The sequence below is a fragment of the Desmodus rotundus genome, chromosome 6 (assembly GCF_022682495.2).
Source record: "Desmodus rotundus isolate HL8 chromosome 6, HLdesRot8A.1, whole genome shotgun sequence".
In the NCBI taxonomy this organism is placed as follows: Eukaryota; Metazoa; Chordata; class Mammalia; order Chiroptera; family Phyllostomidae; genus Desmodus; species Desmodus rotundus.
The window spans coordinates 78,146,049-78,159,754 of NC_071392.1; positions in this window are offsets into that span (position 1 = coordinate 78,146,049).

Below are 13,706 nucleotides of genomic sequence, written 5' to 3' on the forward strand. Positions count from 1 at the left end.
AACACGTTTGCAACAGGATGATGAAATGTGGCCACATTTTCGTACACAGTACAAGCTAAAGTTGGCAGTAGGCTGCCAATGTGAGCCAACGGTGAGATGCTGCCAAAGTCAATGGGAGCACGAGGTATATTAAGAGAGGACAGAGTCCCAAAGACAGGCCTGCTAGCCTTCCTGCTCTACTTTAGACAGCTGCACATTACCTGGGCCACGGTTCACAGTTCCAGGGCCCCATGCTTGAAGACAAATTTGACCACATTCAAGAAGGAGTGGCCAAGCTCAAAGGAGACTTAAAACCCTGTTATATTTGGAACAATCGAAGGAACTGGTGATCCTCAGCTTTGAGGAATTAAGGCTCAAGGGAATGTGACAGCTTCCAATACCTGAAGAGCTGTCAGGGCGAGAGTTGCTGCATTGGCTCTCTAAACTGCAGATGTACAGAGATTTCAAGATCTGGGAGTAGGATCCGTGAACAGAGTTTATCTGATGTGCAGATATTGGGGCCCAACATAAAGAACACTTTTCTAATAGGGCTCTCTAAACACAGAGTACTCTTCCCTGGGGTAATGAGGTCTCCATCACTTGATGTGTTCAGGTAGGAACTAGCTGGTACTTGGGAGAAGAACAGAGTTTGGATGAAATGACCTCTGATATCTCTAAGGGTCTGAAGTTTTAGTTGTTTTGTGTTCTGCTTTGACTCAGGAAGTGGTTATGGAATTCAGCTGGACTGCTTTGGGGGTCGTACCTGGGGAAGATAACCAATGTCTCAACCAAGACCATCAGCAAAGAGAGAAGTCCATGATGAAGTTAGAAATATCATCAAGCCAAAGGCTGAAGAGAAGGGAACGAGTGGACCCAGAACTGAATTAATCTCTGCCTCTTCCCTGCTCAGTGGTGTACACCTCATTCTCCAGCTCTACCGTCCTCGCCCAGCGCAGGCCTCTTCAGAACCGTTTTCCTTATCATTCACCCGCCGGATGCTCATAAAATCCAGGATTCTGAATTTTTTTTTCCTCTGGTTTTCAAACCTTTCCCCTTTACCTTGTTTCCCCAGGTCCTCTTCCGTCTTTCTTTTTGTGGGTCCAGCTTGCGTTTGTCTTTTTTTCCACTAGGCATCCTCTCCCTATGCCAGAGGTCATCCTTGTCATTCCTGTTTCTACCCCTTTAGCCTCAGAAGCTTTCTCTCACCATTAAGGGCCTGAAAACCAGACCAAGGTTCCCAGTATCTCACAGAAGGCTCAATTCCATGGACTGTAAACCTGGGGGCTAGACCAACTTTTGTCCTTCATCTAACGGCACTGTGGACTTTCAACAAGCTATCAATAATGACTACTCTTGCCTCCCCTAGTTTGTCTTAAATGACCTGAACAGGGGCATTCTCATCTCTCTCCTGGCGGAGAGTGAGATTATTTCATCATCAAAGGCACTTGTCTGTGCAGGACAGTGTGTTTGCTTCTTCTGCAGGCGTTCCGAACTTTCAGTCTAAATGTCCCTTTGCCGTTCCTCATCATGCTTTCTCCCATGTCACTATCAGGGTTGTTGACACTCATCAGTTTCTTCTGCAAATAAATTAAAGCATCCCATCTCCTTCTCTCCAGTGGCTTTTATCAGCACCTTTTGGGCCAGGTCATAATGTCCCTTCCCAATTCTTCATGCTTATTCAGGCATAAAGCTATGAGAAGAGAGAATTCAAGGGGAGACCCAAAAACCCAGCATTATCTTCTGGAGGGCAGGCCCCTTGGAGTACAGGCTTCCTCTGCTAGGTGAGTGTTCTAGGAACCCATCTGTATCAGTGTACCAGCTGGCTTTGTGGTGAGAGGCTGTGTTCAGTCTCATTGAAAATTTTTTGAAGACTCTTTCAGTGTGTTTGCCCATTTCATGATGAGTGATATACGAGTGTGCCTGCCCACAGTGCACTGAGTTTTCAGCAGTTTTTCACCAAAACCTGCCTGGCCCCCTTTCTCCACCCTCCCTATTCACCTGATCTTGCCCCAGGTGACTTTGTTTTGTTTCCCTGGATGAAAAAAGTCCTCAAAGGGAAACATTTTGCCAACGTGGAAGAAGTGAAATAAAAAAATGACAGAAGCACTAAAAGGCACCAAAATCGATGCGTTCAAAATCTGTTTTGAGCAGTGGAAAAACATCTTGATAGGTGTATTACCCCAAACACAGAGTACTTTACAGGTGACTGGTGTTTAACTATGTAAGAATAAATACACAACTTTTTATACATAAAGTCCAGGTTTTGGGGGCCCCGCCTTGTGCATCTTAAGAAAGTAAGAAAGAGGGAAGTGATTGTGATGGTAACAATGATAAAGATGTCTTCCAAAGACCAAGCCCAGATATCACAGATTTTTCACGGGACTATAAAGGTGTGTGTGTGTGTGTTTAAATTTCCCTGTAATTGTAGAGTGAACTATGCCAAGGGGATACTTTGTGTAACTCACATTAAGTTAGGGTCATCATTGAAAACACATTTACGAAGGGCCTGCCATATGTCATTGTGCTTTGGATCAAAGCTGTTCCAGGCCTTGTCCCTGCCCGCAGGGGTTTCAGGTGAATGAGGAACAAAACAGTAAATAAGTAAGTGCAGCATTATGTTCTTGACATTGAGATGCAAGTATCACCAGGTAGGGGGGGGGATTATAAGGGAAGGAGTGTTCATTCAGAAAGCAATTCTTCCTGATTTCAATCCTAACACTATAGTATTAGGATTGAATTATAACTATCATTTTTTAAAGACGTTATTTATTTTTTTAGAGAGAGGGGAAGGGAGGGAGAAAGAATGGGCGAGAAGCATTGATCTGTGAGAGAAACATCAATCGGCCGCCTCTCGCACACCCCCAACTGGGGACCTGGCCTGCAACCCAGGCATGTGCCCTCACCAGGAATCAAACCGGTGACCTTTTGGTTTTCAGGACAATGCCCAATGCACTGAGCCGCATCAACCAGGGCAAATTATAACTATTATTTTTTATTAATAGTGTCTGCTGTTGCTGTTACAATATTTTAAAATAAGGCTCATCTCAATGAGAATATAACATTAATATGTTCTAAGTTAGAATTTCAAATTATAAAAAGTTGATGATAGTCCCATATTTACTCAGCACTGGCTTATAATTGCTAATCACTTTACCTTTTAGTACCCCCATTTCATAAATACTGAAACATTCCATTGGGGAACAAAACCAGGGACTCTCGCAAGCAGGTACTTCATATCCGCTCATTCTTTTTTTTATTAAAAAGTTTTTAATGATCTTATTGGCTTTATTCAGTGGTTTATGAATCAGGCAGCATCCAATCTAACCGATGAAAAGGAGCTGCCTATACTTTGGTTTTTTATTCATGTGCTATATTAATATATTCTGAGCTCCTACTGTGTTTCAAGTTCTAGGTGCTGGAGATAAAGTGGATCAGGTCCCTGCTCTCGGGCAGTGTGCATTGTGGGTAGAGGCCAGAATGAACACGGTAACTGAACAAACAAGATAACTTCAGGTAGAGTTTAGTTCTATGAGGATAATGAAAACATGGTGTTGTGAGGAGGGGTGGCACACAGGTTAGAAAAGGCTTCCCTGAGATGGTAACACCTGGGCTCAGGCTTGAAGGACAGGAAAGAGCCAACCAGGTGAAGCTGTGGGGAGAGGAAGCCTGCAAGGGCCCTGAGGTGGGACACAGAGGAGGAGTAATATTTGCTTGCAACGAAGGCAAGCTCTGGGAACCGTGAAAGGGCTGGTGTGTGCAGAGCTGTGCCAGGGAAGACATGGAAGGAACCATTATAAACATACAAACACACACATAGTAACACAATCAGGAAATCTAAAGCAGAAGAGAGTTAGGAACATAAAGCATAGCTCTAAAAAAATCTTTGGATCACATGACTTCTTACACCATGTGGACCAAGCCCGTTTCCATGAAAGTTATGTGGCCTGAGGCGCAGGAAGACCCTGACAGAACGATGAAATGGAGGTGGAAGATGCTGATTAGAAATGCAGACATAGAGACTGTGCAGCTAGGAAGGCTTTGTCTGCAGGAAACAGAATACCCATCAGCTGCTAAAGCGGCAAAGACATTTGATGTCACATAGGAGTAGCCCGAAGGCAGGTGGTTCCGGTCTAGGGCAGGGACTCAGTGAGGTGATCGAAGACCCGTCTCTTCACGTCCCATCGTTAGCAAGTTGCCTGTTGCCCTTAGACTCATTTCCTCAAGGCCAAAACCAGCTCCAAGTGAGACGTCCACACAGTCATGCAGTGGCCCCCCCAACCCCTGTCCACAGGGAGTATGTTCATCAAAGTTCCCCAGTGGATGTCCGGAATCAGAGACAGTGCCAAACCCTATATACACTATGTTTTTTCCCTGTACAGTAAGTTCTCACTTGACATTGTGGGTAGGTTCCCGGAAACTGCATCTTTAAGTGAAACAAGGTATAAGGAAACCACTCTTACCACAGGCTAACTGACATAAGCAAAAGTTGAATTCCTTCAGTGTATTTCTGGTCATAGAAACATCACCAGACTTCTAAATAAAGACCCAAATACTTCTAATATTAAACATTGAAATAAATGTAAGCTATACATACATTTAACAAGGATGAATTAAAAATAAATAGGAGAATTTTTTCCAACCCGCTGATTCCAGTTTAGGGTGCAGGTTCCTCTCTCAACAGCTCAGAGCCCAGGGCAGGACCCCCACCCTGGGCAGGGCACCCTTCTACTGAGGCTAGTGGGAGGCAGGATCCACAGGGAGAAGTGGATTGCACAGGAAATCCCAGAATCTCCTTGAGTTTGGGCCCCCCCTCCCAGAGGGCGTCTCCCATCAAAGACCACACTGTCTCAGGCTGGGACAACCAGGACACGCCGTTCAGCTCACCTGCACGTCATCAGGGTGTGGGAGGAAACCGGAGTCCCCGGAGAAAACCCACGCAGACCTGGAGAGAAGGCACAAACTCCACACAGGCAGTAGCCCCCCGCCCGGAATTAATTTTTTTTCTCTCATTAGTGTCAAAATGAAGTAACCCTGGACGAAAGGACATTATTCGAGGACCTGCTTCACATACATACCTGTGATACAGTTCAATTTATAAATTAGGCACAGTACGAGATGGAAGACAGTAACTCATAATAAAATAGAACAATTATAACAATATATTGTAATAAGGGTTGGGTGGTCTTTCTCTCAAAATATCTTACTGTGCTGGACTCACCTCGTCGCTTAAAAGAAGCACTTCACAACTTCTCTTGGGCAAGTCTGAATCGCCTCCTTGGGCTTTGGGGCCACGATGAAGCGAAGAAAGGGTGACCTGCACAGAAGCGGTGCGGGACAACGGCAGTGACTCCCATGACTACCAAGGCTAAGATGTCAGTGGCGAAAGGGCGGGAAGTGTCTACAGCGCGGAGATGCCAGCCAAAGGGATGAGTCACGTCTGGGGTGAAGTAGCGCGAGATGTCATCACGCTTCTCAGAGGGGCGTGTAATTTAAAAGTTGTGAATTGTTTATTTCTGGAATTTTCCATTTAATATCTTCCCATAGAGGTTGGCCGGGGGTAACGAACCAGGGAGGAGGATAAGGGGGACTGCAGATGAGGGGGTGCCACTGTATCTAAGGCCAGAGGAGAGGAGAAGGGGTGGCGGGGAGCCCTTCTGGAGGGCTCCCCCTGCTGACGGTGAAATTTCTCAGAACGCTCCTGCACGGTCACGTCCGCCAGAGCGCAGTCACAGGGCCGCTCCAAGCTGCAAGGGAGGTTGGGGAAATGAGTGGCAAAGGGGAATGGGAATACTAACACTGGTATGGAGTCGTCAAATTCAAGGAGACAGTCGTTGCAGATTCGATCAACACGGAAGGCTTTGGGACAGAAGGCAGAGGGACTGATGGTCCACTGGAAGGCAGGGCCGTTCATCCAAAGGGGAGAAGGAGGGAATGCAGTGGAATAGAAAGTCTCCAGATCTGGAGTCGGAAGACATGGGCTACAATCCCAGGTCTGAGCAAATTGCTAAACTATCCCAGCCACAGTTTCTTCATCTATTAAACAAGAGTGACAACACCTACCTGTCAGGCAGGCCGTGAGAAGCAGAAACTGTCAGAGGGCATGGTGACTGTCTAGCATGTCCCCAGGACTCGTTGGGGATGCGCAGTGTATGCATTATAACCTCTACTTCTTTTCCTCACTCTTTTAAAATATACACAGTTGTGCATACATCGTAATGCACATAACACATCAGACAATAGTGTATATTAACTTACATCTAGACACCTGTGCTTCTGTTGGGAGTGCTTACAAAATTGACTGATAAGGGTCCAGATGTTTTGTAAAAACAATTTGGGAACACTTTGCAAAGAACATAATGCATACATCGAGCCCTCAGAAAAAAAAAGTCTGGTTCCTGAGCTGCCTTTCAGATGTATTTGGATTGCAAAATTTTTAATGGCAAGGTCAGGCATCTCAGAGTCCCCTCCAAATCCACTCTCAGGGTGCCGCATATCATGGGCTCTTGTGGCACCTCACAGCCCTCTCCCAGGAAACAGGATCACAGGCACTGAGCAACACGGGCAGCTCCCGGCGCCGTTATCACGTAGCCACCTCAGCCCCCGGCCTCTGCTCTCTCCAACTGCTGGCTATCTTTGGAATGTTTGGGGCTGGTGGTCGCTTCCATGAAGGGGTGAAAAAGGGCAAGGAGGAGGGGCAGCAAAGCCAGGGGGGAGCAGCAGCATCTGAGGTAAAGGAAGGGTCCCTCTGGGAGGGAGGGTTGAAACTCAAATGAGATTCTGGGATTTTCTGTGCAATTCATTTCTCCCTGTGACCCCTGCCCCCCATTTGCATGGAGAGATGAGAAGCACCCATATCTCCTTCCCACCTGCCCTCTTTCTTTGCAGGTACTCAAGGCACTTGAGGAAGATTTTGCTCCCTCCCAGCATCACCCCTGTGGCGAGCAAGAGACTAATATGGGAGTGGGGCACAGGCAGAGAAATAGAGTCCCAAGGTCACCCAGGGGCTCAGAATATACCTCATCGATATCACATTTCTCATTAAAAGCACAAAGATAAAACCTCCTTTATACACACGAGGCCTTAAATACTATCCATTGCCATTGGTCATACTAACTGTGAAGGCACTGTTCACATATTTAATTTAACCTTTCCCCTCCCCTCCCCCAAAGCTTTGGGGTTCACCTTTAAAAACCCACGTTAAATTTTCGCTTTTAATGATTTGACCGCTCTCCTTCAGCTCCCTTTCAATGAGCTGCCAATAAAGGAATAAACCGCTAAAGAAATAAGAAATTAGCCTCCTCAACACTGTAACCCTTTCTGCCGCAGCTGTCCTGGCTGGAGCCCCTCTCCACCGAATTGAGAGATAATACTAATGGAATTACCTATTGTGACTGGCTCTGCCACAGGAAGATAAATGCCAAAGCAAGGCTAAGACAGTTAATCAAAAATAAACCCTCTACGTGTCCTGAAACACACACACACACACACACACAACTGCCCGAGACCTTGGTTTGCCACATACATCACTCGTCTTGATGCTATATTCCAAATAATTTGATTTAGAGGAGGTCCCACAAACACATCTGAAAGCAAATTAAATTAGTAAGAGGCCCACCCAACATATGTTTACAGGGGCACAAATCACACCGTGGCAAACCTCTCAGAAGATAAAGTGCACCTGGATTAACTCAGGGAGATGATATGGAGTTTATCTGTCGTTTAGGCTCAATTTTAACAAGATAAAATAGCTGGGCCCGCGATCTGCCACTGGTGAAGCTGTTTACCACACGATTGACATGCAGTGTGGACTGATGGAATATAGACCAGCGTGTGATAATTAGCAAGTAATACAGATTAGCGGGCTGGCGGTCCCCCCTCCCTGCTCACACAGGTCGGGTTAGTGACAGGTCTGAAGTCCTAGCTCAGACCTGGGTCTGAAAATATCCACATAATGGCAATTTGTCACCTCTTGGGTCTCGTGATGTGTCCTGATTCCTTCTAAAATTAAAATAAATGTAGTGACACCTCTCCAGATAATGGTGATGTCCTAGTGTATCAGTCAGAGCTTGTTTTTACACGTAGCAGAAATGGATTCTGCCTCTCCGACAAAATGGGACTCATTGGAAGAGAGACTCCCAAGAGTGGGAAGCTGGAGCGCTCTGGAGGACGACCCAGGAGGGCAACCCAGGAGGAGGCCCAGTAAGCCACCTGCAGGAATGATGTAGCCGGGCGCTGGAGCACAAATGTGGCCTCCACATCATACATGGCATCCCTCACTCGGGGGACAAGGCCCAGCAGAGCAGTCCAGCAGGCTGAGTCTATGCCATGAGTCCACCCTGGCTCACTGGAGATGGGAGAAGGGTCTGCCCTCAGTTCCCAGAGTGGGGACAGTACTCTCTGCCAAGAAAGTGCCACACAACAGAGGACCCCAAGAGGGAAAGCAGGTGTTCATACAAGAGGTGGAGTGATGGGCAGCCACAAATGGGCACACGACTGCTACGCTAAGACTGAAGAAAGCCTGCCTGGGGTTGCTCATATAGTCTCAGCATCACGGAGGAGAGTTTGCAACAATGAGAATTGCTCTTGACCATGAATCAGGCGACCAAGACCCAGGCCCGGGTGTCTGTACCAGGCACGTCTGTCTAAACTGAGGCAAGTCTACTTCCCTCTGGCCATTATTATGGGTTCAGTTGTGTCCCCCAAAATTCATGTGAAAGTCCTAACCTCCAGTACCTCAGAATGTGATTTCAACTGGAATCAGGACATTGCAGACATAATTCGTTAACATGAGGTCATAATGGAACAGGGTGGTATCCTTATAGGACGGGGAAATTTGGAAATGATGCATGCAGGGAAAATGCCAGGTCTCCATGATTGGAGTTATGCGGCCAGAGTCAAGAAAGTCCCAGAAGCTAAGAGAGCGAGCCAGAAAGCGCTTCCACCAGCACCTTCAGAGGGAGCATGGCCCTGCTGACACCCTATCTCAGACTTCTAGCCTCCAGATCTATGAGACAATAAATTTCTGTTAAGCCAGGGAATTTGTGGTACTTTGTTACGGTAGCCCTAGGAAGCTAATGCACTCATCTTCTACAAGGTTGGACCAGATTCCTGACTTCCACACTGAGTCTTGAATTTGAACTTCCTCAGAGTCCTGGAAGTTCTTGGCAGCATCCTCTCAAAACCATGAGGCCAGAGGTCATCTTCAAGGTCCTTCTAGCCCTCTCTAAATTAAAGCCCTTTCCAGTTTTGACAAAGGAGTGTTCAAAATGTTAGAAAGGATGTACCAGGGAGGTTTTCTTCTCCCGCTGTGTGGATAGGCCAGTCCTTTAATTGGCCCCACATACCTCTCCACACCACACGCATCCACCCTATGACAGCCTGAGCCCCAGGAGATTGGCACTGCATCACCCAGGGCCCAGGAAATTTGCCGATTCTTGGTCCAGGCCAGTGACCTTTCTACTCTGACAAATATATCTTCGTGGGACCTGGATCCTGGTGACTCAGTCCCATCCTAGACACTGGTCAGCACTTCAAATTCCACAGCGGATCCAGCCAGTTGAAGGGTTCCGTGACCTACCACTCCCACACCTTCCCACATAGACCCCCAGCAGCCAGTGGCTGTGTCCATTGCCTCATAGAACAATAGATGTCACTTTGGGGTGTATACGATGTTGTTTCTATCAGAGAAAGAAGGATCAAGATGTCACAAATATTGGGGGTACCAGGCACCATGCCAGGCTCTATGTCAGTAGCCTCTACTTGAGGTCATTATCCTGTGGGGACTAAATTATTTATCTGTCTCCTATGCTAAACTGACAGCTCCATGAGCTTGGGGGCTGCTATGCTCATTGGTTTTGAGTCCTAAGATCCAGGTGGATGAACTATAAGTGCTGCAGGATGAAGCCCAAAGAGCTACCTCCTCCCTGAAGCCCACATTCATTTAAAACCAGGAAAGGGGCGCGTGCAGAACATCCAGACTGCATGTCAGCACAGAGAGGAAAACTTGTCCAGCTACGCTTGCCCAATCTGATTCTTCTCCCGCATCAGTATATTTGTGACAGAGAGAGACAGACAGACAGGCAGAAAGAGAGAGATCTCCAAGAGACAAAAAATGGAGGCTGACATTTTTCCTCCCCCAAGTTTTATTACAAAGTTGTCTCATGCATACACAAATAGTTCACAATTTTCTGAAATAAACACATGGGTATCCTCCATCTACATCCAATAATTATTATCATTTTGGCACTTGTGTAGACATCATAAAATCTCACTTCTAGATCCTTCAGCATCCCCCTCTAGCATTAAATAGAAGAAAACATTATCCTACCTCACTGTAATGCCATTATCACACATTATAAAATGAATAATAATTCCATTATATTATTTAACATCAAGTCTACATTCAATTTTTCCATCATCCCAAGGCATGACTTTCACTGCGTTTTTGTCTCTAAGCAGGATCCCATCAAAGTTTACGCATTGCGTTTGGTTGCTGTGCTTCTTTAGTTTCCTTTCATCCAGTCTCACCCTCCAACTCTTTTCTCTCAGGACACTGATTTTTTGAAGAACGCAGGCTGATGGTTTTAGGGAATATTTTGTTCTCCTTCTGTCTGCTTCCTCATGGTGTTCTTTGACTCGTCCCTCTGTACGCTGGAGGCAGCAACTATCATGACCTTCCAAAAATTGAGTGGGGACTGAGTTGAGAGTAACGGGGCTGAACACTCCTGGTCCAGGCTCATCTGATCTCCCCCTCCACCCAGTGTGGGCTCCATGCCAGGCAGCATCGCCTCCTGGGCCCTGCCTAGTTGCTGCTCCGGGACCTCTGGAAAATGGTGCTGGGCCTCTCCAGACCCGGTCACCTCTGGGCTCACTGTGAACACAGCTGGACGCATGCATGCAGTGCCACTAAAGATTGCAGAGATTTACAGGTTTCTCTGTGATTTATGTCTCTTTAATTAGGGCTTTTATGCTTTAATTAAAAAGTTACAGAAGTTGTCTTTACTTCTGAAAAATGTGTTTATGGTTGACTGCCTGGGTGAATTAAACAGCATCAGATCCCTGGCTGGGCTCCATGCTAGACTCCTAGAGCTCATTTTCAGGGTGGGGGGAAGGAGGTGAGGAAGAAAGACCATTAACAGAGAGGCTGTGACAACTTTCATTACTTTTTGATGATCATGCAATAATTTTTCCGTGATAAATCATCTCATTACATCTGCAAATTTGGAGGCAAAATCTAAATACCACAGCCCTAAAAACAAAGCAAAAACAGCCCCGGGTCCTGGTTTAAAGGGACTCGCCTCTTAGTTGAGGAAGCAGAATAAAATTTTGTTTTATCACTCATCCCTTGGGCGGCTCTCGGGACACTCTAACCATGCGTGGTGTGTGACCGTGCAGAGCTCTGATCTGGGCCCCATGGGCATCTGGGAGCCAACACCAGCATCTCTGTGACCCCAGACTGGCTGATGGTCTGGGGTGACTGCCCAGTTCCATGGGCGCAGCTCAGGTACCAGGAGGCCTTCTTCTATTCCCCGTACAGGATTATCATCCCTTGCTTTGTGTTTCCACTAAATATGTTTTTAACATTCACTTTTAATTTTTTCTACCGTTCTTTGAATTATCTTATTTATGCTGTGCCTCCCTCCCTCATTCATCCCCCTTCTCCTAGCTCCCGCCCAGGGGAAGTTGCTACGCCATGATTTGAGATCCCACTCTACTGTGAGAAGAATTGTTCCAACATATCGAAATCACTTTAGTCCACTTTTTAAATGAAATACGGCTATCTCCTTCTACTAAATTGTAAGCCTTACGGACCATAACATGATCCCCCTTTTCCTTCTGTTCTACTAGACCTCAGTTTGAAGAGTTGGGCAAACCGCACTCCTCATTCATGACGCACTCGCTCCTGCGGGTTCTCTCTCCGTCCACGCAGTCGTTCACGCGAGCTCTTCCTTACCCCCTCCCGTCCCCGATCCCAGTGCCTGCCACTCTACTGCAGTCGATGAGGTTCTTCTGTTTATATGCTTCTTGTAAAGTATGTATAGTTTTATGCACATGGAATTTTTATTTACACAAATATATAATGTTGTATGCTTCATCGTGTGTGTGTGTGTGTGCATATGTATATATGGTAGAGAGTCACTACTGCTTGCAACTTTGGTAGAATGAAACTTTAAACCTACCTGAGCCTATATTTGGGGGACATAAGAGGTTACTATTCCAATTTTTTAAATATTTACTGGTCTAATTATGTGTTCTAATTTTTTCCTGTATCAATTTTGGCATTTTATATTTCCTAAGAATATATCCTTTACATCTTTTATTACATTGAATACTATTCATAATGTGCTTATTGTTCTAATCTCTGCTCTGTCTACAGCTGTTTCTTTTTTTCTTTCAACATTTTTATTTATTTCTATCTTCTCTCTTTTGTTTTGATCAGTGTTTTCAGAGGTCTAGCTATTTTCTAAAGAATCCACTTTTGGTTTCATTAGTCTTTTCTATTTCTTAATTCAGTTTTTCATTTTTTCTATAATATTTATTATTTCCTTTACTCTTGTTTCTCTGGGTGAGCTCTATACTTCTTTTTTGACTTTATATCTCCAGAGCTGAGCACATACTTCGATCATAGAGGCTTTTTATCAAGCGTTTATTGAGTAAGTGCATTGTAAGCACCTGCAGATCAGCTAATGCCTCATCCATCTCCATATACTCAGAGAGCCTACTGTGCCACCTAGCAGATGGGAGGCCACAGTAAACTTGAGAGAATATTTACTGGGAGAATAGTTAATATAAAGAACTATTACCCATCCCCCCAACCCCACCAAGGAACCTCCCAAGGTCATTTAATTGAGCCTTTTGATTGAAAACAAAAGACATTTCTGATAGTGTGGTGGAAACCATTAATGATCCTCCAATCTTTTCTTCTTTAGTGATAGAACCCCTAATTTTAGCTAGACTCACACCATCTGGAATAAACTGACCAATGGGATGTCAGTGAAAACGGTGGGTACGACTTGAGAAAGTGCACGTGTGGGAAGGAGGCGTGTCTCGCCTCTTGCAGCCTGGAATGCTGTACACTGGTTGGGGTTCCAGAGCTATAATGGGCCAGGAGGGGCCTTCTGAACAGAAGCTCACATGACAGAGAAACAAGAGAAAGTGTCTCAGTTCCTCATACCAGGAAGCTTCCATGGCAGCCCCAGATGAGTGTTTTTGGACTTCTTTATGAGACAGAGAGAGAGCTCCTATCTTGTTCAAGATGCTGTTTTCAGCCTTTTGGGGCAGGAAGGGGCTTCTGTCACGTGTAGATGAACACATTAACTGATTAAAATACCATTAGATTAGTAACTGACTCAGTGGGTACATGCTGACCCTTTTTTAAAGCACATCCTTCCTCACAGGACACAGATCTAAGAAAGAAAGTGATGTTAAAAAATCCTCATTTCATTAACAAATCAACAAACAACAAGCACTGGTGAAGTTGTAGAGAAAAGGGAACCCTAGTGCACTGTTGGTGGGAATGCAGACTGGTGCAGCCACTGTGGAAAGCATTATGGAATTTTCTCAAAAAACTAAAGATGGAACTGCCTTTTGATCTAGTGATCCCCCTGCTGGGATTATACCCTAAGAATCCTGAAACACCAATTCAAAAGAACCTATGTACCCCAATGCTCATAGCAGCACTATTTACAATAGCCAAGTGCTGGAAACAGCCTAAGTGCCCATCAGTA